The sequence below is a fragment of the Felis catus genome, chromosome C2 (assembly GCF_018350175.1).
Source record: "Felis catus isolate Fca126 chromosome C2, F.catus_Fca126_mat1.0, whole genome shotgun sequence".
In the NCBI taxonomy this organism is placed as follows: domain Eukaryota; kingdom Metazoa; phylum Chordata; class Mammalia; order Carnivora; family Felidae; genus Felis; species Felis catus.
The window spans coordinates 33638922-33663948 of record NC_058376.1 but is presented as its reverse complement, the minus strand read 5'-3'; the positions used below and the strand labels follow the sequence as shown (position 1 = coordinate 33663948).

The 25027-nt window shown below is 33.0% G+C and overlaps 1 long non-coding RNA gene across 1 annotated transcript; it reads left to right on the top strand.

Moving 5' to 3' along the window:
• The first annotated feature begins 3407 nt into the window (after positions 1-3407).
• Positions 3408-20419, top strand: LOC109491696. Its single transcript, XR_002145163.3, has 2 exons — positions 3408-3523; positions 20217-20419. It is a non-coding gene; the product is annotated as an uncharacterized LOC109491696 (long non-coding RNA).
• The last annotated feature ends 4608 nt before the right edge of the window (positions 20420-25027 follow it).

The following is a 25027-nucleotide window of genomic DNA, read 5'->3' as shown; positions in this document are numbered from 1 at the left end:
TAGCAAAAGCAATGACAATATTTCAAAGCTAAATGCATATCCAGAAAAAACGGTGCGGGAATCCTGAGATTCCCAGGAAAGTCATATCCAAATACACCTGCACTGCAATGATATGACACATGTCATATGAAATCAGAGGTATGTATATAAGAATTTATATAATAATTTTCATATGATGTGTTTTCCATGAATTATTAAGGTATGACACATGATAAAGAGAAATGCTATAAATCATTATACCTTTAAAAGAATAATCTCCCCCAAAAAAGAAACTCCTGTAAAATCTGAGAAATAGAAGAGAGTAAACATTAATACCACATCTATTAGAAATTGAAAACAATTTTCAAAAATATTCACAACAGGGCACCTGGGTGGCTCGTGGCTGAGTTGGTTAAACATCTGACTTTGGCTCAGATCATGATCTCACAGTTCGTGAGTTGGAGCTCCACTTGGGTTCTCTCACTCTCTCTCTCTCTCTCTCTCTCTCTCTCTCTCTCTCTGCTTCTTTCTTTATCTCCCTCTCCCTCTTTCTCTCTCTCTGCCCCTCATGAGACTTTCTGTCTCTCTTTTCCTCTCTCTCTCTGCCCCTGACTCACTTGCGTCCTCTTTCTCTCAAAAAAAAAAAAAATTCATAATATCTCTGAAATGTTTACAAACCACAAATATGGCTAAGAAATAAGAATGTGTGATAAAAGCAAAAGCAGCTGAAACTACACATTAGTAACAAATTTTTGAGAGATCCTCCCTATGCTGAGCTAAGCATAAATCTATGTGCATATTTTTAAGCATCTCCAAATTTCAGTTTCTTCAACTATAGAATGACTGCAAAAGAATACCAAATCTATGTAAAGTACATCAGATGTTCATAATAGAGCATAAATAACATATGATCTATGAAATAACTTTCAACATTTCAAGTTTTATGCAAATATATAGCATCATTCCCTTAGTGTAGCCCAGGAAGACATTGGCGACTGTCTTCATTAATAATATCAAGGCTAAAATACATTGTGTAGACCCTTTTCAGAGAACTGTTTCAAATATATATATTGAGGAAGTAAAAGACATCAGCATTTCTTTATAGGTTCATTTTGCTTTTCATTTTCAACATTAATTTATATCATAATGAATTGCAGTATATGTAGACTCAACAAGAGGCAATTTTAATATGGGTCAAATATATTAACCCCGTTCTTGGTATTATTGAGATGTACTTTAGTGAATATTGTCTAGTCAGAAGGGCAATAAAAAAGAGTTTCAGTTGCAGCTTGCTACACACTAAACCGATCTGACTTCAACTCATTTGTGATTAACCAGTGATGACAAAGGGCTATTCGTGACTATGTACATGCTGCAAAAGCATTTCAAAACTCATGTCATTCTGAAACCAGTGCTCGTTTTATAATTTATGAAGCATTAAATCTCATTATTCTCTGACAAGATGTGTGAAGGAACTAAATCCCCTAAATTCACTCAGTTGTTAGAACAAAAATTTTATTTCCTAGTAAGTATTCTGACTTGCTAATTGCTTCAAAATCTGGATTCACATTTATTTTCAAAATTTATACACATGCTGTGAGATTTTCGCTTCTCAATATCTTCTATTATTTTAATTTTAATTTTTAAATTTTTATTTATTTTTTAGAGAGAGAGAGAGAGAGTGTGAACAGGCAAGGGGCAGAGAGAGAGAGGGAGTCACAGTATCTGAAGCAGGCTTCAGGCTCTGAGCTGTCAGCACAGAGCCTGACGTGGGACTTGAACTTGTGAACTGTGAGATCATGACCTGAGCTAAAATCGGACGCTTAACCGACTGAGCCACCCTGGTACACCTATCTTCCATTATATTAAATTATATACAAGATACTCTGAAGATAAAGTTTTGATGAGACATTATTCAATGGAACACTTTTACATACATTATTCATTGTATTTTTGAGAAGATATTGGTAAAAGAGTAAGAGAAAAGGAAGGAAGGCCATCTTATATGCATAACTCAAACATAAAAGGATATAAAATAGTTAACCAACAACTTGGAGTTGTTATTACTTGTATTTGTGATTAAATGATTCCAGGATAACACAGTGATTAAGCACACAGACACTTGACCTCAGATGACCATGTAAACTTGACCTAGATATTGACTGAACTCTCTATTCTCTGTATTCTCATCTGTAAAATGGTGGTGAAAATGGTACCTAACTCAGTAGGAGAAAGAAATGTACCAAGAGAGGTACAATAAGTGCTACATAGGATTTTGAAAGTATCACAGAACACGAAGTAACATGGAAAGAAGTGACTTAAAAATCATGGCAAAGGAAGTCCACAAGAGAATAAAAATGGGTTATGACTCTCCTGGCTGGTGGAAAGAGATGTGAATAGTAGAGAAATTACTATTCAATTTATTTGAGCTGCTTTAATAAGATATCATAGGCTGGGTGGCTTATAAACAACCAAATTCATTTTTTACAGTTTTGGAGGCTTGGCATTAAGAGATCGAGGGGATAGCAAATTTAGTGACTGGCGAGTTTCACACCTCAGTTCACGGATTTCTATCTTCTTGCTGTATCTTCACAAGTTGGAAGGGGTAAGGGATTCCTCTGGACCCTTTTTTATAAGGATGCTAATCCCATTCATGAGGGCTCCACCCTGATGACCTAACCACTTCCCAAAGACGCTATCTTCTAATATCAGCATTTGGGACTTATGATTTCTACATATGAATTTGGGGGGCATACAAACATTCAGATCATAAGAAGGGGATACCCAGATTTGGGGAGCACAAATATTATAGTTTTGAGGTCCTTCCTTTAAGAACATGAATATGACATTTAAAATACAAACTTAATTGTAGAGGGAAATGATTTATTTATAATGAGGAACAAATCACCACAAATTACATTTGAAAAATGTAACAAAACCCATAAATACAATAAATCTAGAAAAATAAGGTGCTGTTTTCTTGACTTCCTGACACTCGTATTATAATTTTCAGCAGATTAATTCTGGATTCTGACAATCAAATTTTGCTTCTCCTCTACTACTTACATATACATCTTTTTAAATTTTTTTTCAATATTTATTTGTTTTTGAAAGAGAGAGACAGAGCATGAACGGGGGAGGGTCAGAGAGAGAGGGAACACAGAATCCAAAGCAGGCTACAGGCTCTGAACTGACAGCACAGAGCCCGATGCAGGGCTTGAACTCATGAACCACATGATCATGACCTGAGCTGAAGTCAAAACTTAGCCGACTGAGCTACCCAGACGCCCCCACTACTTACATATTTCTGATGTCAGCTGCCACCGAACACTTTTCTGTGACTATTTGACTTCTGGCCTGCACCTTCATATCACAACATTAGGCAAGTGGGCCTATTGTGAGGTAAGAATAGTTCTAGAAGACAAACTTTCACTGGAATCACTGGGACAAAGCCAACAATTCATGGAATGTGTTTCATGACCCCTAAGTAAACGCACTAAATGCACACATGAATCATCTTCTTGCTTGGCCAGATCCTGTAAAGGTCAGTCACTCAAATACCCACTCATCTGAGGGATGGTATTTTCCTGACTCTCCATCTAGAGTTATTATTTTCATGTGTGAAGGGTTGATAAATCTGTATTAGAAAGAATGTGATGTGAAACAAGAAGAAAAGTCACACAAGAGTGAAACACATTTTATTTATCCCCATTATCTCCACAAGGGTCATAGTTGTTTCAGATTTCAGAGGGATTCAAAGGAATAAAATGTAATTAGGGATGTGATCGTGACAATATATCAACCAGTGAGTATCAAGACTATTGAAAGATATTATCCCCTCAAAAAAAATCCACAAAAACCCATATTCTAGTGCACGGGTTGAGAATATGAGTAGCAAAGAAAAAAGAAGTGGTATTTGTGGAAAATAATAAAACCTGGTGAATTTTTGACAGGCCAGAATGAGGCCTTCAGTATCAGATTTTAGAATGTAGAGAGGTTACTTTGACTTTGGTTAATTTCGAGTCATATAATAATAGCTCCCCTGTGAAGTCAGTCCTACCTGAAATTGTGAGAGACTTTCAATGTCTATCAAGTGGTTATGAAACTCTTCTCTACCTTGATGGTGGTAGTGGTTACATGTCTGTATGAGTTTACCAAAACCTATGAAATTTTACACTAAAAAGTTTAATGCCATGTAAAACGATATCTTAATAAATATATTTTAACACCTTTTTGGCAATAGTAATAATAATAACAAAAACAAAATAAATGGAAAACAGTAGAAAAAGTATTTTCAATTTAAATCACACAGAGCTAAGAGACGATCTAAAGTGCTTCTAAAATTTGAAAAGAAAAAATCTGGTAATAATTGAACCGCAAGTATAAACAGACATATCATGGAAAATAGAAATATGGCAGGCCCTTCAATATATTAAAGGATGTTCAAACTTACCCATAAGAGAAATACAACTTTAACCTGATCATGTCTAATGAATTATTTTGTCTCAAAATCCAATTTGTGATGACAGACTCTGTTGGCAAGACTCTAGGGAAACAAGCTCCCTCATAAATTGCTGATGCATATGTAAAATTATAAAATAGTTATGAAGAAACTGTGGCACAGGACTAGAAGTGTTTGCAGACAAGATAATGATGGCCATATTCAGCAGCAGCACTCACCAGAAAAGCAACATTCAAATGCAAACATTGAAGGGCTCACAAAGAACACACAAAGAGTTTAATATACAGAATGGTTGACTGGGGCTTCCAGCATTTCAAATCTCTAAATTTTGAAGAAAGCAATAGTGTACCAAATACCATTTTCATAAAAAAAGATATTCATTATAGACAGATACCTTTTCCTCTCCATTCCTTCCATCCTCAAGTTCTGGTAAATGCACAATGAAAAAAAAAAAAAAACTTGCCGAGATTTCTCCCGCTTAAGTTCAAGTATACAGGTTAGGTCATGCATTCTAGACAAATAAAAAGTATCCTGGTGAAGTGACGTTTAAGGTTGAACTGAATTCTGAGAAAAATAATTTCCCCTGAGGTATCTGCTCTAGAACCTGGAGATTGTTTTGTTTTCTAAATGTGAAGTGTGGAGATCTAGGTTTTAATAGTTTTGTGTGTCTAAGTAACTCGTTATAATCCTTAAACATAAGACTCACTAGGGATTTTGTACTGGGATAACACTTTTTCTGAGATCCTGATTTTTGTTTGCTGTTCTTGTCAGAGAGCTCTCTAACTGCTGAGAGACCCCACTCTGCTCCTGCATCAAGAACTCCTCTAACTCAGATTCAAGATTCAGTGAATAGATAAGGATGAATTTTATAATGTAGTTTATTTAGAATATAACTGACAAGGGTCAAATACTTTTATTTTTGACTTTAATTCCTTTAAAATTAACATCATTGGGTTTGAATTTGCTATGGCATTTGATATTTGGCATCAAATTTCTCTCTAAAAATTCCATGAAAAGGAGAGGGTTTGTACTGAGTAATGAATGAATGAGTTAACTTTCAGTCTTAGGTGCAGAGACTTTTGATTTAGTTCAATGAATGCGCTGTTTGACCTTATAAAGGTGGGAGCAAAATTGTCCCCATAAAGAGATGACATTGCTCTATTCCTACTTGGCAAGAGACTAAAAATTTCCAAAGGAAAATGAGTGATGTGAAGGAGATCTTGTCTCTTTATACCTGATTTTTCTTTCCATACGAAGAGAGATTAAACAGGTTGAGATGACTGCCCTCTTTCTGTCCCTTTCTGTCCAGAGCATTTTGAGTGTCACCTGAAATTCCCTACTTAAGGAAGTAAATGGAACTTTCTTCACTAATTTCTTCATTTTTTGTATTGGGAGTAACTAATTACTGGGATCAAGGGTTCTCTTCTCTTATTTCAGATCATAAATCCTGGCCAAATGCCTCCATGAGATGTGTTTGTGTATTTGTTCGTGCCTGTCCTGAGTACATACTATAAGTAAACATGCACAATCCTGGCAATTTTGTTACATAAAGCAAACCCTTTCAGCCTACATAAAAGTTAATATTCAAAAATACCTTTATCAGTAAACTGCTAATTTGGCCTCCACCTATTACAACTTAATCTTACTTCTCACATCAATCAAAAATCAGGTAATTTAGAACGGTGCTACTTATTAGGACTTCACAAAGACCCTTATAATAACTTTTGGTAATCCTGGGATTAGCACTCAATCATAGATTTAGCCATCAAATTCAACAAGAAAAGTTTACTCAGCTTCTCCTCCATCTTAACCCAATATACATGAATTAAAGGCTTTTAAAATGTTATTTGGTAACATGTTGCTCGTTGACTTTTCTTATGTTATTTGTGTATTATATTATTATGGTTGTATGATATATTCATAGCTACACTGTTATGTATTATATGTATTAAATATGTATATTGTATGTATTATAGATAATATATTATGTATTATATGTATTATATATATTATATAGTTATATTTAGTGTTTTCAAGTTAATTTATTATTTTTTTATTATACTAAGAGTTTTGAACATGCCTGTTCTATATTTCTGATACTCACTGGAGTTGAGCAACAGAATATGGCAGTTGGGGCTCTATTCCAGAGAAATAAATTGCCAGGAATCCTTTGGAATAAAGGCACTTTTATTTATTCAAATTAAGTTAAAATATTGCTTAAATATCTAAGATGTACCCTAAATATTCCTGGCCATGTAAATACAATAGTGAGCCAGATAGATAAGGCTTCTCATATTATAAAGCTTATATTCTATTGAGGAAAATCAGTACACAAGATAAAGTAAATATATACATAAATACATTAATAAACTTGACATTTCAAGATAGTACTTGCTTCCACGAAGAAAATAAAGCTACACAGTATGTATCAGTTACAGATTGCCATGCATCAAATCACCTTCAATCTTAGTGGTTTAAAGTTACTCTTATTACTTGCTCTGATTTGCTGGATTGATAATTTGAGCTGAGTTGATCATTTTGTCTCATCTGTGGTCCCTTATGCAACTATACTCAGGTAGTGGCTTGGCTGAGGCTGAAAGTTCAACATCGCTTCATTCACATGTCTAGAAGTTACTGATGGCTTTTGAAAGGGCCTCCCCGATAAGTTTGTCATTTCTTCTTTACATGATGGTCACAACGCAAAAAGAGGGCAAGTTCCCGTGTATAAGGATTACTAAATCTCTTTGTGTCAAATTTGATGATCGTCCCATTGGCTTATACAATTCTATGGTGAAGTTCAGAGCCAATATGGGAGGGGGCTACACAAGGGCATGGTTATCAGGTGTTGTGTTAATCGAGAGCCATTAATGTGAGAAGCTCCATAGAGAGTTACTAGCATGCATGTGTGTATGTTGTGTTTGTTGAACTTCACCAAATTCGGTAACCATGCAAGCCTTCAGTATGAGGCAAAATTGGAGCTCAGGTCTGAATATTGAGCCTTGCATTATAGTTTAGTAACAAATGGTTGAAGTTTTCTCTATATTATAATGTTTCTTTTTATTTAATGATGAACAATAGATATACTCAAAATTAGAGAGAAAAAAAAACACTTAACACTGCCGATACCAAATCTTGATTTTAAATACAATCATGACCTATTTTCTTAAATTATTTCTATAACTTTATTTTTATGTTAGTGTAAATGATGTCACTTAATAGATTTATTTTTAGAGTATTTGCCAATAGCATATAGAAATGTAATTGATTTTAGTATGTTGACTGGTTATCCTGCAATCTTACTATATTGGCTTATTAGATTTAATTGCTGTTTTGTAGATTACTTATGATTTTCTGCATACATAGTCATGTTTTCTGTAAATAAGTTTGTTTACTTTTTCTTTTCCAAACTGTGTGCTTTATATTTTCTTTTCATGTCGTGTTTCAGTAATGCCTTGAAATGGTGGACATTCTTGCTTTGTTTTGAATCCCACGTTTTGTGTGTGTGTATGTGTGTGTGTGTGAATTTACTGCAACAATGGGGGTGAAGGACATCATGGGGATATGATTCTAGAGGGTATATATATATATATATATATATATATGTTTTCTTTTTACTCAGTGTCAAGGAGAGAGAGGCAGATTGTCTTTGTATTTTCTTCCAGTGTACCTAGAAATTCTCACTCATTTTATGTTAAATATGTATCCTCCGGAATCTCAGTTTTATGCAGTGTTGTCCTACTAGATTCCCTGGCTTATACATCCTTAGATTTTATTCTCTTTTCCCAATTCAGTGACTCAACAGAAGCTTAATGTATCCAAGGTTCAGTGAAAGTCCTCAGGTTGAGGATTGTTTGATATCTGTGTTTATCTTCTAGTGTTGTCAGTTTCATTGCATTTGGGGCATGATCTATCCTTACTTTCAGGCCATCTTGTCGATATACTTAAAAAGATGTTTTAAAATTATATGAGCTATTACTTTATTCCATACAGTCAGAATGTTTAGCCAGTGTCTTAGGAGAAAAAAAAAATCTATTGAAAACAGAAATCCAAACTTGCCCTTTAGAGGAACTGAGAAACTTTGCTGATCTCACAGGATTCGGGGTATACTTAAAAATGTCAATATATGTAAAGTAATTAGAACAGTGCCTTGTACTTAAAAAATGCTGTATAGCTAGTAATTGTTTCATTTTTTAATGGGAAAATGATATGGCTTTAAAGACAGTTTTATGCTAGTAAATAGCAAGAACTCCAATACACTAGCACAAGAGATCAATACATTTAGTCATCATTAAATAGGCTCATGTTATATGAGTAGATATTTATGGACTAACTTTGTTCTGTGATACTAGTTGGAAAGATGGTATTTGGAGAATTTGAATTTTCCTGTGAGACAGAAATGAGATAGGAATGTGGAAGAAATGGACACTGCCTTGGAAGGGAGACCTGGACAGCAGAGCCAAAGGCTTCAGTGAAGAGGATGAAGAAGGAACCTACATTTGTTAAAGCCTGGTGTGTGCCGGGCACAGCATCATGTGTTCTAAATAAAATTTCTTCATATAATCTGAGAGCAGTAGCTCCAAAATATGAGTATTGATGTAAATTGAAAATTGGAAATTGGAAATTGAAATCATAAGAATTAAATATCTTACAGGTGGTTGAAGCTTTATTTTGAAACACATTCTTTTAAATTAATCAGTACAGTGCTTTGTACCAACTGGGGTTTCATAATACATCTGTTGTGTTATTAATATATCACTACGTTTATAGCAAAACTAAAGTGTTTATTATTGTATCAAAGCAGTCTCATTTGCTCACATCCACTTGCTTATGAAGTTAAAATGAAGTAAGTTGTCACATATTAGTTACCAATTTCAATGATAGTAACCATTCTTTATATATCTTCTTCAATGTACTACTAATCTCTACGGAATCTATGGTTGTTGAAGTTGGTGAATTTGAGGCACAGCAAAGTTAAGGTGGAAAATTATGAGGTGAAATTTTTACTCATGCAAACTCTGGCTATAAACTCTTTCTATATAAATAATAATATATAGTTCAAGTAAAGGGACAGAATCAATACATGATTTGAAATTTCATAACAAAACTATTATTAAATATATGAAAAATTGCATATACTAGAGTAGTTGCATATCATGGCCTTTAAGAAAATGGATATTTTAAAAATATGTAGGTATGGATAGGGATCCAGATAGAGACTAAGTGAGAAAATAGGCTTTCTATCTTCTAGTTTTTACTTGAGTTTGTTTCAGCAATACTCATGAGTTCATGTAGAGGAATTATCAAACATACATGTTTAGTAGAATCTTTAGTAGCACTATCTACCAAATGTGGTGCTGGGCATTTTTATAGTTCACAGAAAGCTACTGGTTGGTGTAATGAAACTCTCAGTACATTAACACAATAAAGATTTATGCGTTTGTGTTAGGTTTATACCCGTTTGTAGGGGGGCTTTGTTTTAGGCAATCATTGAAAACTCTATTCTTGGTTCATCCGGGGGGGGGGGGGCTGCTATTACCTAGGACCTCAGAGCCCCTTATTGGCACTCTGCGTCCGGGCATGGTGATGAACAGAGAGCATGGAGCTATATGTCAAATCATATGTATTGGGTTGTAAAATCAGAAAACTTACTTCTGTCCGCATTCCCATGGCCAGAACTCACCACATGGCCACATCTGACTGTAAGAGGGGAGGGAGGTATATTCTAATGGTACTGTCATAGGGAGAATAGGAAGACTTTGGTGAATAACTGGCCAGAATAGGTTACAACATTTAAAAACAAGCTAAAATGTTGTAATCTAGCCCACACTATTATTCTCACTTGTCTATACTTCGGGTAGCACGACCAAAAGGCATAAGATTTCTGAAAGTAGAGTCAGAAACCATGAACTTTAGACACAGGGTATAGATGAGAAAATACATAGAGAAGAAAAAGGACTTGATAAAAAATTTAGTGGACTACGTGCCTCTTTAAATAGCAAATCTTTCAAAGTTAGGTGGGAAAGGCAATTTAGGAATATAGTTTAAGTCTAGTTAAGCAGTAATTCATAGTTGTTGAGTAATTTTTACATAGAAAGTAAATTGTTACATGTACATGTTATGAAGGTAATTTTTAGTTTGGGGAAAAATTAGGGAAGTAAATATTCTAGAGTCAGGGAAATAGACAAGAAACGCACCCCAGAATTTTATGCCAGAGACCTAAGAGACTGAATTTCAATTGTGTTGTGTGGAAGGAGAAAGACAAACACACTGGAGATATTTCAGAGATAAAATAGAAAATATGTGATCCTTTATTGAATAAAAAGAGTTATAATCCAGAATGAAAATTTTAAAATTAGAGATGTTGTAATTAAATGCAGTCACCCATTAAATGTGTCTGGGTGTAACTGGGGTTATTTCCCAAGCATCAGGAAAATAAGTCAGAGTAACTACAAAAAGTTCATTTTACAAGAATAAAAGGAAAGAGTGACATGACTGCTAATGGCTACCAATAGATCTTGACTGTAAGTAAGTTGATAAAAATGTAGAAAAAAGTACATTTACCCATGCCTCTATTTAATTATATAATTTTCATTTTTCTTGAGTATGTGGTTATGGATTAAATATGTCTCTTAAAATCTGTATCAGCTTAAAATCTTGGGTGTAGACTGACATATAATTATAGCATATTCTGTAGCATCATACAGAATAAAATAAATGTCACATAGAGATTATTGTGTTCTTGTGACACATCTCACCTGGGAAAAAATAATTGTTGGAACTTGCTCTGTTTTCTTGGTCAGTTTGTTTAACAGTGTTTGAAAATATAATATTCATGTCACAGCTTATATTTTTCATGTTTTGCAATATTGTTAAAAATTGAATAATTTATAATAATCATTTAGAATTGAGAAAACTTGGCTCTAGAATACAGCTGAAGGTCTAGAGGAAAAGATCATTTCATTTTATAGAGCTTATGAAATGCTCTTGTGCTCTAAATGGACATTCTAATGTTCCTATGATAATCAATGAATCTACTCTCTCTTGAACAGTGATCTTTATTTCAAAAGACAAGACTTCAAAATGTCTTTAGAACAGTTCTCTTTCTTTGAAATGCACACTTCGACAGAAACAACAATAGTTCTCACCAGTTAGTTTTGTTTATTCATTGTTGATAATATAACTGTGTGCTTCCAATGAATTTATACTTTATCAGGGCAGACAAGCAGAGTTCTCTTTTAGCTGCCTGGGGGCCAATGTCTATGCATCGAAGACCTTTTTGGAAGGGCATAAGTCATTCTCACTTGCATTTAAATAAGTTCACTGGACTTAGCAAATACCAAGAAAGTGATGTTCTTAAAAATATTCTCTATTTGTGCTTTATAATCTCTAGAAAATACTAAGGTGTCATTAGGAACTTTGGAGGGGGGTCTTTTTCAATTTAATTTTTAAATAATGTTGCTCAAGGGAAAGAAAGTGTTCCGTGTCTACCTAAAAGATAGACTAAACCAATATAATAAGTTTCAATTAAGGGATGATCAAAATGAGTTATATGCATTGCATTTATTGGATTTATAATGAAATGATGCCAGACCATTAAGTATAACAGGTATTAAAAGGAAGTTCAAAATATAATGTTTTTTAAACATATAGAGCTAGTTTTCCCATTTAATAATTTGTGATAACTCTGAGTATTAGATGTCACAGATTATCAGTTTTTATGATGGTATTACTAATACTTAAGGGGTTTCACTCCATATATCATCCTTAGTTATTAAAATTTTAACTATAATGTTTACAAGAATAAAAGAAAAGGAAAAACGTCGGAAGTTCTCAGAACATGGCACTGGATTTGATTATCAATTAAAAATAAAATTAGTAATTAATTCTTGCTAATTCCGTTACATTTATTTTCTTTGGTGTTGACAAGTATGAAGATTTCTGAAATAACTTCTCAGGGATTTAATTCAAGTAACAAAACTCACTAAGATAGAAACATAGACAAATCTTGAGTGAGAAATATGAGCTGATATTTTTTATATGATCTTTAAAACATTTCTAGGTCGAATTCAAAGAGAAATTTAGTTGTTCCTCTAAAGTCATTGTTTTTCTAAAGAAGTAAATATATTTATTCAGACATTCACAAAGTGAGCATTTATATACATATTCAATAGTAGTAGCAGGGATAGAAACAAACAATTGTTTTTCCATTACTCAGTGTATCATACGTGAAATACTCAGAATCTTAGGAGCCAGCCAGGCAGCTTTCCTCATTGTAAAGGTAAAATACAGTTCAGAAATGAAGAGCTATATTCAAAAGCTGTCGAACTAGTGTGCTTTCAATTGGATGTCCCTGAAAGTCTACAACAAAGAACGAAGGAAAACCCCGAGAGCTTATAATGTTATGTGACTTCATTAATCCATGTCAAGTAAGCTAGTATATTATATGGTTTATAAAGTATCATTTCACAAGTCATATGGAAAAGCTGAGTACTTTAATTACTTTTTTTGTTTATTATTGATCTATTTTGTTTGTATTATTTTGCTTATCAAGACAAATTGGATCAGCTATTTGACTAGGTTTACTATTGCTAGTCTTATAAAATAGTATTTTAGGACTCTCCAAAGAAACAGAGTCAATAGGATAGATAGATATATCAATAGACAGACAGAGATGGAGATTAAAAATAGAAAGAATTGGCTCATGTCATTGTGAAGGCCAGCAAGCCTGAAATTCACAAGATAGACTAGTAGGCTGGAATTTCAGACAGAATTTCTATGATAGTCTTAAGGCAGAATTCCTTCTTTACTAGGAAAGTTTAGTTTTTGCTCTTAAGGTTTTAAACTTACTTGAAAGAAACCCACCCTCATTACAGAGAATAATCTGCTTTACTTAAAGTCATCTGATTATAAATGTTAATCACATCTACAAAATATCTTCACAACAATATCTAGAATAGTGTTTTACAAAAAAACTGAGATAATATTATCTAGCCAAGTTAACACATAAAATTAACCACCATGACAATTGAAGGGAAAATGTGAAGTATTTACAATGTCAAGCAAAACTGGATGCTCAGGGAAGCTAAATTCACTATAACTATCCTTAGATTGCTTATTAGGGCTTGTAACGTTTGTGTGTCCAGTTTGAATCAATTTCCACAAATAGCTAAATTAGAATTGTAGCGATGGTCCCTATTATTTTCTGCATAAAAGTACCACTAATGTTATTTTTCCATAAGTCAACAATGATATGATTATGACTAAAATAGATAAATAAAATTCCAGGCCAAGAAGTCCAGAAAGCACTACAAATGACTCCCAGTCTAAATGGGTGCATGTTCCATGTTGAGAACCAGGCCTTTGTTGAAACTTTAGTGAGAGGCTAAAAACAAAAGAACTCAGATTAGACTATATGAGATTTAATCCTGGTTTTATCTTTTAAGGACTCTCTTACTGGGGAAAGCACAAAGTATCTTGATATAGTATTTTTAACCTGTAAAGTGGGATTTCTAACTAAAATATTGCCAGTTAGAATTCAGTGAAATAATTCTTTCAAAGCCTTTAATCTTTTTTTCTGACATGTGGTGGCTATCCAATAAACTTTAGCTGTAATTAAAATAATACAAACTATTTATTTGTTTATTTATTTAATTACTTTTAATTTTTAGGCATGCTAGCAATGGCTTCATTTCATAGGTGAAAAAATGAGACTTACAGAGGGTAAGCAACTTGGGGAAAATCACACATTGGCGACATTTGGGTATTCATATCAGTAAATAGAAGAGGAACTATTTTACCTTCACATTGTAGAATGTCTAACAATGTCTTTGAGTTGGAAATATATTGCTACATAACAGAAAACAATCTGAGATAGAATCAGTTTTTGGTGACACTGATGCGTGAAACACAGTGGGAGTAGTCTTAGAATAATATATTGAAAAGGCGTTCATGTAGGCAATACAAAAGAAATAAAGCTATTAAGCTAAATTTTAGGTCTTTGTCCCCTAATTCACCACAGCATATCAACTTTATAAGCTTTCCCAATAAAATAATAAATACATTTTCATGCAGAAGAAAATGGAATAATCAACACCTCATCCATCAGAGATCGTGATTTTCAACATTTTCTTACACATACACGTTTTGTTTCTTTTTTTTTAACCAAGCAATATAAACATTACTAGCAAATTATTTTCCAGTTTTTCTGACTACATTCTAGGAAGCATAATAATTAAAAATGTAAGTATTATAAATATCACAGAAATAACAATCATATAACAAAAGAATTACATTTATCTTATTACTCCCAATTTGGTAAGGTAAACTAGTAGTTCATTATTATTTAACCTGATTTTGTGCTTCTTGGAGTTTAAAGGAGATGAAATATTTTTCTTATTTATTGACTATCTCTATCCCTTATCTTGTGGATAGACATTACAAATGTTTTAGTTACAATCAAACTCAAATAATTGCAAGTCACACTTCAACTTCCAAAGAAATGAAAATACAACTGTATATTTGAGTAAACTCAATTTAAATGGCCTGAATTTTGTGAATATAAATGTAACTGATTTCACTGTAGAAAATGAAAAGAACATAAAAGAGAGTAAAAAGGAAAGTAATAAAACACAATTTCCATTTATCATTGTAACATCTGATCAACAGAATGAGCATGGCTAACATAGTGTCATTTGGTTACAACAGTATGGTTAATTGTATATCCGGTTTCTCAGAAAAAAAATAAATAAATAGGCAATAGACAGAGAATAGGTAACAGTTAGTAGATAACAATCTCTTGCACATACCCCACACAAAAATTCTTCAAAGCAAACTTAGGATATCTTAAATGTGTATGTCCTGCTACTTTTCTACTTAACTCCCACTTTATCTAAAAATTGTCATGGGGAGCCTGGGTGGCTCAGTTGGTTAAGTGCCTGACTTAAGTCATGATCTCAGGTCCCGATCTCAAGGTCTGTGAGTTTGAACCCCACATCAGGCTTTCTGCTGTCAGCCCAGAGCCTGCTTCAGATCCTCTGTCCCATTTTTCTCTCTGCTCCTCCCCCACTCACTCACTCACACATTCTCTCTCTCTAAAAACAAATAAACATTTTTTTAAAAAGTTGTCATGTATGGGTTTATCACATTTTGTTTATCCATCCATTAGTGGAGAGATGGTCCTACCTTTTGAAATCTACAATTTCATGTTTTGAAAGTATCTTTTTTTTTAATGTTTTTTAATGTTTATTTTTGAGAGAGAGGGACAGAGTGTAAGCGGGTAGGGGCAGAGAGAGAGGGAGACACAGAATGTGAAGCAGGCTCTGGGCTCTGAGCTGTCAGCACAGAGCCTCAGGTGGTGCTGGAACCCATGGACCATGAGATCATGACCTGAGCTGAAGTTGGACGAATAACCAACGGAGCCACCCAGGCGCCCCTCATGTTTTGGAATGTATCTTAAAAAAAGCATCAGATATGTATAAAATGTTTTATAAATACAGACACTGATGATTGTTTAACAACTATTTATTGTCTACTATGTGCCAAAAACTACTTCTTAAGCTAATAGCTAAAGAAATTAAAAAAGTGAATGTCACTGCAAAAATCTCTGACTCCACCTTGATTTTACTCCAGTGGAAATGACAGTTACTAAGAACATATAATTGAATATGGTTTAATACACATAATTTATATACAATATATGAATATAAATATATATTGTCATGTCAAATAGTGTTTTTGAAAGTCTTTACACATAATATATACAAATATATGAGAAAAATGAGTCTATAATATAAGTGAATCTTAAAATTATTACACTGAAAGTAGATAGCCAAAGAAAATATTCTTTACAGAATCATTTTTATAAAATTATAAAAAATACAATCTGTAGAGATAAGAAACAGATCAGGAGTCATCTTTGGCTGGAGAGAGAACAGGTGGATTGGAAAGGATACAAGAAAACTTTTGGTTTCCCTATTTTGTAATACACTAATTGAAATCATGTGTATATTGTATTCTTTTAATTTTTCCTTTTTTTTTTGGTTATTCATAGGAATGAAAATTTTTGTCACTTGTAAATAATTCACAAGCCATTATCTTTGTCCATATTCTTTTTATTTCAGTGGAAGTGCTGATTTTTTTTCTTATTGATTTGCAAAGACATCCTTAGATTAAAAAAAAATTCCTCTAATATATACTACAAGTATTTTACTAAATTATCTCTTTTTTTAATATTTACAATCCCATTGATATAAAGAAGTTTTACATTTATAGATAATATACTCATTTCAAGTCTACTCAATTTATTTCAATTTAATTGTTTCCTCCATTCAACAAATATTTACAAAGTATCTGTTGGAAACTGAATGAATTCATTATTATCTTTCTCAAAGAATCTCAGTTCTGTTAAAAGATAAACTGAAGCCTCTTAAAAATTTCAAGAGTTTAGATTAGCAAAGAATCAACTCTAATAAGGCAGTGTCAAACCACAAGTGATTAGGGGCAAGTTCCACCCACAGAGATTAGAGGAAAGACTTTTATAAAAAAGTCGACGCAAAACAAGGAAATTATATAATTGGCTATAGCATATAGATTGCCTTATTTCGGAAAGCCTAATTGTCTGTCCTTAGGTTTTGATTTCGTTATCTTACAATATTTGCAGCTTTTGCAGACTACTAAAAGCATTAGAACAGACCAATGGCCTTTTGGTTTAATTAATTTAACAGTTCCAAATGACATTATCTTGCCTTTTGAAGAAAAGACATAGATTCTAATTATAGACTTTGTTCTATTTTTATGTAGTTTTCAAAAAATCAAAAAAAGATTCTTTTTAGTCTATTCAGGGAAGAGTTAAAAAATAAGCCAAATGTACAGTACCTTTCAACCACCAGAACTTAGCATAGTAGTTGCTAAATGATTATAATTTTTAAATAAGGATTTGTGTTATTATATCTTTAGTTAAAATAATAGTTTTTACCCTCTTTTTGTTCTGCCTTGGAGTTATATTGATCTTTAAAATCTCAATGAGACTTTTATAAAAAGTGAAAGGTGTATAATTGGATTCTACTTGAAAGCCAGTAGCTCAGAGACAAGAGTTCCATTTTGAATCAGTTGAGAAATATCAGACTGTACACAGACTTGTGAGTAGTGTATTGCCTCTGGAATGATCACTTGCCTAAGAATGAGGAAATTTTTAAGTAAATGAACAATCATCTCTCTGTAAATTACCCCTATGTTCCACCAGCTGAGTGACCAAGCAGAATCAATTTGTATCTGAGAGATTGTTCTTGGTTTCCCTGCAAAAACAGATGGCAATGTTTGAACAAATTCACCAAATTATAAAGCAAACTTGTTATAATTTCAATCTTCACTTGTCAATCAACAACCATACACTCACTCAAATTTCAAAACTCATCATCTTTTTACGATGTTAAAATAGAACAAACAAATGAATTATGCGTTTAGGATATAATCATGCAAAGCCTGGAAAAATGAGATCAGACTTGGCTCAGTGTCAAATTTGACACCATTGCAATTGAGTGTTAGATTCAAAGATGCTTGAACACAATAATCAATAATAGCAAAGTCTAAAATAATTAATGTGAATTAGTTGTGTCTCCTACATTAACTTTTATCAGTTTTTTGGACAGGTTAAAAATATGTGCTCATGTTTCCGTGTCCATAAGTTATTATAGCATTTGCTACTAAATTATTGCAAAGATAGACAATCCTTAATGGGGAAAAAAAAAAGATTATCAAATGTGAATCTATGTTTTCTTGTTCAACATGTGTATTTTACAGCCTAACCCCTAGTAACACATTCATCTATTTTAGTTTTTCCTTTTTGGAGTCCTAACAAGCACCTATCAACAAGTGCGTGTGTGTGCATGCACACGCACACACACACACACACATACACAGTCTCAGAAAATGCATCTATCTATTAAAACAATATATATAATGAATTGGTTTAGGGGCATATTGATTTATATAAGGATCACCAAACTAATTTCCTATGTATAATTTGGTGAAAGATTTAGTCTGAATAAATCAGATGAAGCAAAATTTTGCTCCTCAGAAAATATTAATATAAATAGTTTATATGAAGGGACACAGAAAATTGAGAAATTCTAGTTCTATTAAGTGACAGATATCTTTTAAAAGGTCATAAATGAATTTATTCTTTTAAAATATGTTTATTAAGCATCATGTTGTCCTGTTTCCTTGTTCTCTATTAATATGTTGTCTGAACTTTATTTTTTTAATTTTTTTTTTAATTTTTTTCAACATTTATTTATTTTTGGGACAGAGAGAGACAGAGCATGAACGGGGAAGGGGCAGAGAGAGAGGGAGACACAGAATCGGAAACAGTCTCCAGGCTCTGAGCCATCAGCCCAGAGCCCGACGCGGGGCTCGAACTCACGGACCGCGAGATCGTGACCTGGCTGAAGTCGGACGCTTAACCGACTGCGCCACCCAGGCGCCCCTGAACTTTAAAACTAATATTCCATTCAGTTATTAGAAAACTTTTAAGTATATTTGGAACATTCTGAGTACATAACTCTAATTTTTCAAATAAATTTTATGAAAGCTAATCTAATTTCTCTATGAAAATTTAACATCTCAATTGAAATGTTCTGTGAGCATAAAATACACACTAGATTTCAAAGATTAAATAATGTAAAATATCACAATAATGATTTCCATATAATTAAATATTAAAATAATAATTTGGGTTTATAATTTAAATAAGTACATTCTTAATTTTTTAAATGTTTTTTATATATCTACGAGATTGTAAAAGGAGAAGAAATAAAAGCGTTAATGTTGGTAAAGTACTTAACAGTTTCCTATCACATAGCTAATTTTTACTAATATTCATGATTTTTGTCAGAATTCACCGTTTGCCTGTATCATAGGCCAAAGAGGGATTTTCTTTTATAATGTGAATATTACTGGTGAGAAATCTGCTTAAATGTATTATTTTAGCCTGACCTGGGATCTAGAATTAATTTTTAGGCATGTCTTTAGATAAAAGTGGGAATCTACTATCAAAATACCCAGAATTAATGTATCAAGTTGTTTCAAACTTAACTAAGAGAGCATTACTAAATGCATTTCTGGTAATATCTTACATAATTCTTATCACTCAACGTAGTAGGTGTCATTAATGACTCAACTGCTCTACAAGAGAAAGAATGCAATTAAAGTGCCCAACAGACACATGTGGAATCATTCAACAAATGTCTTCTGAGTGTCTCCCTTGCGTGTGGCCTGTGCTCAAGGAGCATGAACATCATGAATAAACAAGAGCAACAAAGACCCTCATATTTCTGGAGTTTATTTTCTAGGTAGAGAATAGGGATTTAAAGGTATTTTCTGCCTTCATTAAATTACACTGCTCACATTAGCTTGGTGACATGGGCTAGTTTTTTAATTCTTTTTATCTTGATTCCATGTATAAAAAGGATTAGTAACAAAAATAATAATAAAACAAACACAAGCATGCAGAATTGGGGGTTAATAAAGTATCACATGTGAACCTTGCCTTACTAAATGTATCTCCTATATATTTGCTATTTTTTTAATGCTCGTATTATTTTAAAACTACTCACTGTATGGCATAGCATATTTTCAATATATTGACTTTCAGGTTGTATGAACTTTACCTTTTAGTACTAAGCATATTATCTGATATTATAAATTAGTACAGTATCTTTGAATTATTTTTTCTTTTGTAGTTTTGACATGAAATATTGCTGTTTCTCATTTCTCCCAGTTGGACCCGTTCAAGACTCAAAACTCCTGAGGACTTTTGATTAAAACTAAATAATGTTATCCTAAACAAATGTTAGGATTTCCACAATACCCGGGATATCTGAGAAGCAAACCACAGTGGACTTCATACAAATAAATGCTGCAAAGTAATATTCATTCAGTCTGAATCTTCTAAAGTGCAATTCAATAAATTCATTAAAAATATTGTTTTGATTTTTATCAGAAATACTTAATCACGTATCCTAGCATATGAATATATTTTCTCATAGAACAGCATTTATATTATTAAAAAAATATGTATATAAATCCCCAACTTGTGACACTGTGAAGTATGGGAATACACAAAGAAACCACAATTTTTTCATACATGAAAGATAACACGGAAAGCCATATAAATCTTAATAGCTTAAAGTATTAAAAGTTTTATCAAAAAATTCAGATTTTTATTTTCATTTGGGAAGTCAAAAACACTTTAATTTGCTCTCACATATCATCTAAGAAAATGCTTTTCATTTCTATTAAATCAGACATCAAACAATGGTATGTTCATACCTTCAAGGAGAAGAGCCTTAAAAGTCTTCATTTTTCATACTTTCATCATTTTCTTTTTTTTAAAATTTTTTTTTTCAACGTTTATTTATTTTTGGGACAGAGAGAGACAGAGCATGAACGGGGGAGGGGCAGAGAGAGAGGGAGACACAGAATCAGAAACAGGCTCCAGGCTCTGAGCCATCAGCCCAGAGCCTGACGCGGGGCTCGAACTCACGGACCGTGAGATCGTGACCTGGCTGAAGTCGGACGCTTAATCGACTGCGCCACCCAGGCGCCCCTTTCATCATTTTCTTAATCATATGTTTGTTCTATTAAAATCCATGTGTATTAAAAATTCTAAATAACATTTGCTTCCTGTAGCCCTTATTTTCAGAAGTAAAAATGTGCTTGAGAACCTAGGACAGAATATTCTTAGGGCATTCTAAACTAGTAGTAGTTAGACCACCTTTTCAGTGAATTCACTACGTTACTTAAAGGGACTTCATGTTTTTAATTGAGAAGCTAATAATGGGTTTAAAACATATATAAAATGATTCTTTGTGAATTTTTGCAAGTGAAAATTAATAATGGCCTTTGAATTTTGAACATCACCTTACCATTTAAATGCCCAATGCCAAATATTAATCAGTCTGCCAACATAATGTGAACATGGAATGAGTGTTTTTTAAGCAAAAACATTGGGTTTTGACCTCGTTGTTGACTAAAGTGTTACATGATGGTCAGGATTCAGCCATTCTATCACTTCAGAAAATAAGTTTGAGAACAAGTGATTCACAGCACTTCCCTTAAATGACATTATAGAAGTGATAATTAAGAAAATAAGATACATTGTTTTGTCTATTAATTGAATTCCCAGATTGACATAACCTGATATTATTTGGCCAAAAAACAAAGCAAAACAAAACATATAAGAGACCTGTGGTTAAAATTAAAGTGAGTGTAGCTATACAGAACAATCATATTACTTTGAGCAGTGACCTGTGATAATTTGTTAAAGACAAAGATATAAGTAGAAAATAGTTGCTTTAAGGGCTTTGATATTTTATTGAAACTGATGGTTTTTCTTAAGAAACAAATGGCTCAAAGCAATGAGCCATTAAAAATCGCTACCTATTATTCTATAGAGATTTATCTTGCACACAATTATGCACATATATCGGAAAATGTTATTAATATCTCTGGGAATTTTTTCATCATAGCCTCAATCAAAATGATGTGCCCACAAGCTTAATTTTCTATCTTTCTCTGTGAGTTATACATTGGATATCAATGCAGTTCATCAGGTATACTAAGTCTTAGCACATCAGCTAACATGGGCTATGCAAAATATTGAACAAGAGGGAAGATTACAAAAACAAAAATACAAAAAGAGGAAGAAAAAAAGGAAAACTCCTTTTTCACAGAGGACAAATTTCTGCCATGCAAACAAAATCAGAAACTACTATCTAAAATAACTTGCTGGTTGTATTACTAATGAAAGCTTATTTTGTTAAAAACAAGACTTCTAGGAGATATTAAAATTAGTGCCCACCTCTGATAACTGCATAATGAATGATGACAATTAGGCATTTGTTGGTTGGGTGTTCATAGAATTTCCAACCACAGAATTAATTTGGAAGAGGTTAACATTATTTCTTCAAAGTCTGCCCTGATGCCAAAGATACAACATAAGGGAAAGTATTCATTTGGTATGACCAGGCTAGTAAACACTTAACTAGAAACTTAGAATTCCCTGAGAGGTGATGTTAAACTGTCTTTTTGCATATAAAAATGAATTTTCAATAAAGCACAATGAATCAGAAGGAGATGTTTCAGGAATTCTGAATTATTCCCAGTTTCATATATATAATCATTAAACAACTGATGTATGAACGAGGCTGCATTAATATCTAATAGATGCTCTAAATTATCCTCCAAGAGTGTATGAATTAAAGGAAATATTTTTAAAAGACGTTGTATCTCTGAATATTTGAACTAGAATGGATAATTTTCAAAAGTTAATTAGAAGTAAAAAATTAGTGGCGCCTGGGTGGCTCAGTAGATAAGTATCACACTCTTGATCTCAGGTCATGATTTCAAGGTTCAGGACTCAGCCCCACTCGGGCTCCGCGCTGACAGAACAGAGCCTGCTTGGGATTCTCCCTCTCCTCTCTCTCTCTCCCTGCCGCTCCGTCACTCACACACAGCTCTCTCTCTCTGAAAATAAATACACTTACAAAAAAGAAGTAAAAAAATGAATCACAAGTAGTTGTATTTATAGGGCTACGCTATCCTGTAAGAAAGATAAAGAAATGGCAGCAATGTTGTGATTGTTTCTGGATAAGCTGAAAGGTTAAACGACTTCTCAGAGTTGAATGTCCATTTGTAGGGGATCAAGGATGGAAGTACAGGTGTTGTAACCAAAGTCTTCACTCTTCTCATCACATCATTTCCATTGGTATGCTATTCGTTAAAGGTGCCCAAGCAATTTCTTGAGGATTTTGAACTTCAGCTGCCTAGTGAGAGAACATGGAATGTGATTTGGATCACAGACCCTGCTTTGGGAAATTTTGCTAGTGAACTGGAACACACTGTTACATTTGAGTGTTTGCCCCATTTATCTGGTCCTACAACATACTGCATTCAGGCTGTGTCTGAAGCAAGCAAAAAATTAAGTAAACAAATAGTTATCAAGATTTTGCTCCTATTTAACCTAAGGAAAATGTTGCATTATATTGATTTTTCCCCCATGAATTAAAGACTTCTTTTTTTTTTTCCATGAGGATGAGTAGTAAAAACATTATTGATCTATTTACAGTCAATCTAAAATTTACCTTAGCATTAACAAAGGAAAAAGCATAGAAACTTTGAGTAAGGTTAAAGTAATATTTATTAAGCTGGGTCCATTTCAAATCTTTGTAATTTAAAAGCAAAATAAGATAAAAGATTATGTCAAAATTAAGAACATTCTTTAAAATGTTTATTCAAATCCCTGTTTCCGATTCTGTGTCTCCCTCTCTCTCTGCCCCTCCCCCGTTCATGCTCTGTCTCTCTCTGTCCCAAAAATAAACGTTGAAAAAAAAACTTTTTTTAAATGTTTATTCAAATCATTAGGTGATAAATAAGCATCAACTTTTCAAATGAGATATTTTGTCAGTTTCATTTATTTGTGTTAATAAAAGGGAATTTTTTTTTAATTTAAAAAATGTTTCAACAATGGCCAAGGGAAAGAAAGAGCTACTCTGATTTACAGTCACCACAATATGCAGTGATTGATGCTGTGTACATCTCTTATTTTGTAAGCTGTGAAATTCCTGAGGAAGTTGGATATATGTTCTTATTCTTTATCCACACCATCTGACAGAGTTCATCTGAAATAGAGTAGATGCTCAAGAAACTTTATTATAGAGAAAGGGATTGAAGATTCATTGAAAATTTTGTAGCTAAGGTTTGAAAAACATAGGGTTGGAAAGCTTATACAGAAAATGTCTATTTTTTTAAGTTTTTATTTAAATTCCAGTTATTTAGCATATAGTATAATATTAGTTTCAGGTACACAATACAGTGATTCAATACTTCCATGCATCAACCAATGCTCATCACAAGTGCATTCCTTAATCCCCATCACCTAAATAGCCCATCCCCTCTGCCCATCTCCCCTCTGATAACCATCTGATTATTCTCTATAGTTATGACTCTGTTCTTGGTTTGGCTCTCTCTTTTTTTCCCCTTTGCTTGTTTGTTTTGTATCTTAAATTTCACATATGGTGAAATCATATGGTATTTTTTTTTCCTCCTACTGACTTATTTCACTTACCATAATACTCTCCAGCTCCATCCATGTTGATGCAAGTAGCAAGATTTTGTTCTTTTTATGGCTGAGCAATATTCCACCACACCTTCTTTATCCATTCATTAGTCAATGTGGAAAACACTATGGAGATTCTTCAAAACGTTAAAAATAGAACTGCCCTGCAATCCAGTAATTGCACTACTAGGTGTTTACTCAAAGAATGCAAAAACACTAATTCAAAGGGATACCTGCACTGCAATGTTTATAGCAACATTATCTACAATAGCCAAATTATGGGAACAGCCCACGTGCCCATTGACTGTCTTTATTTTTATAGAGTTGAATATCTGTGAAGTTGAATGTATATTGAAGATAAGGGTCATTCTTAAAACCTATTAATCAGATGATTCTAATAAACAGTAAAGTAAAAGTTGACTTTTATTTAAAAACTGAATTGTAAAATGAATTCATTTTTAAAGTTCTTAGCA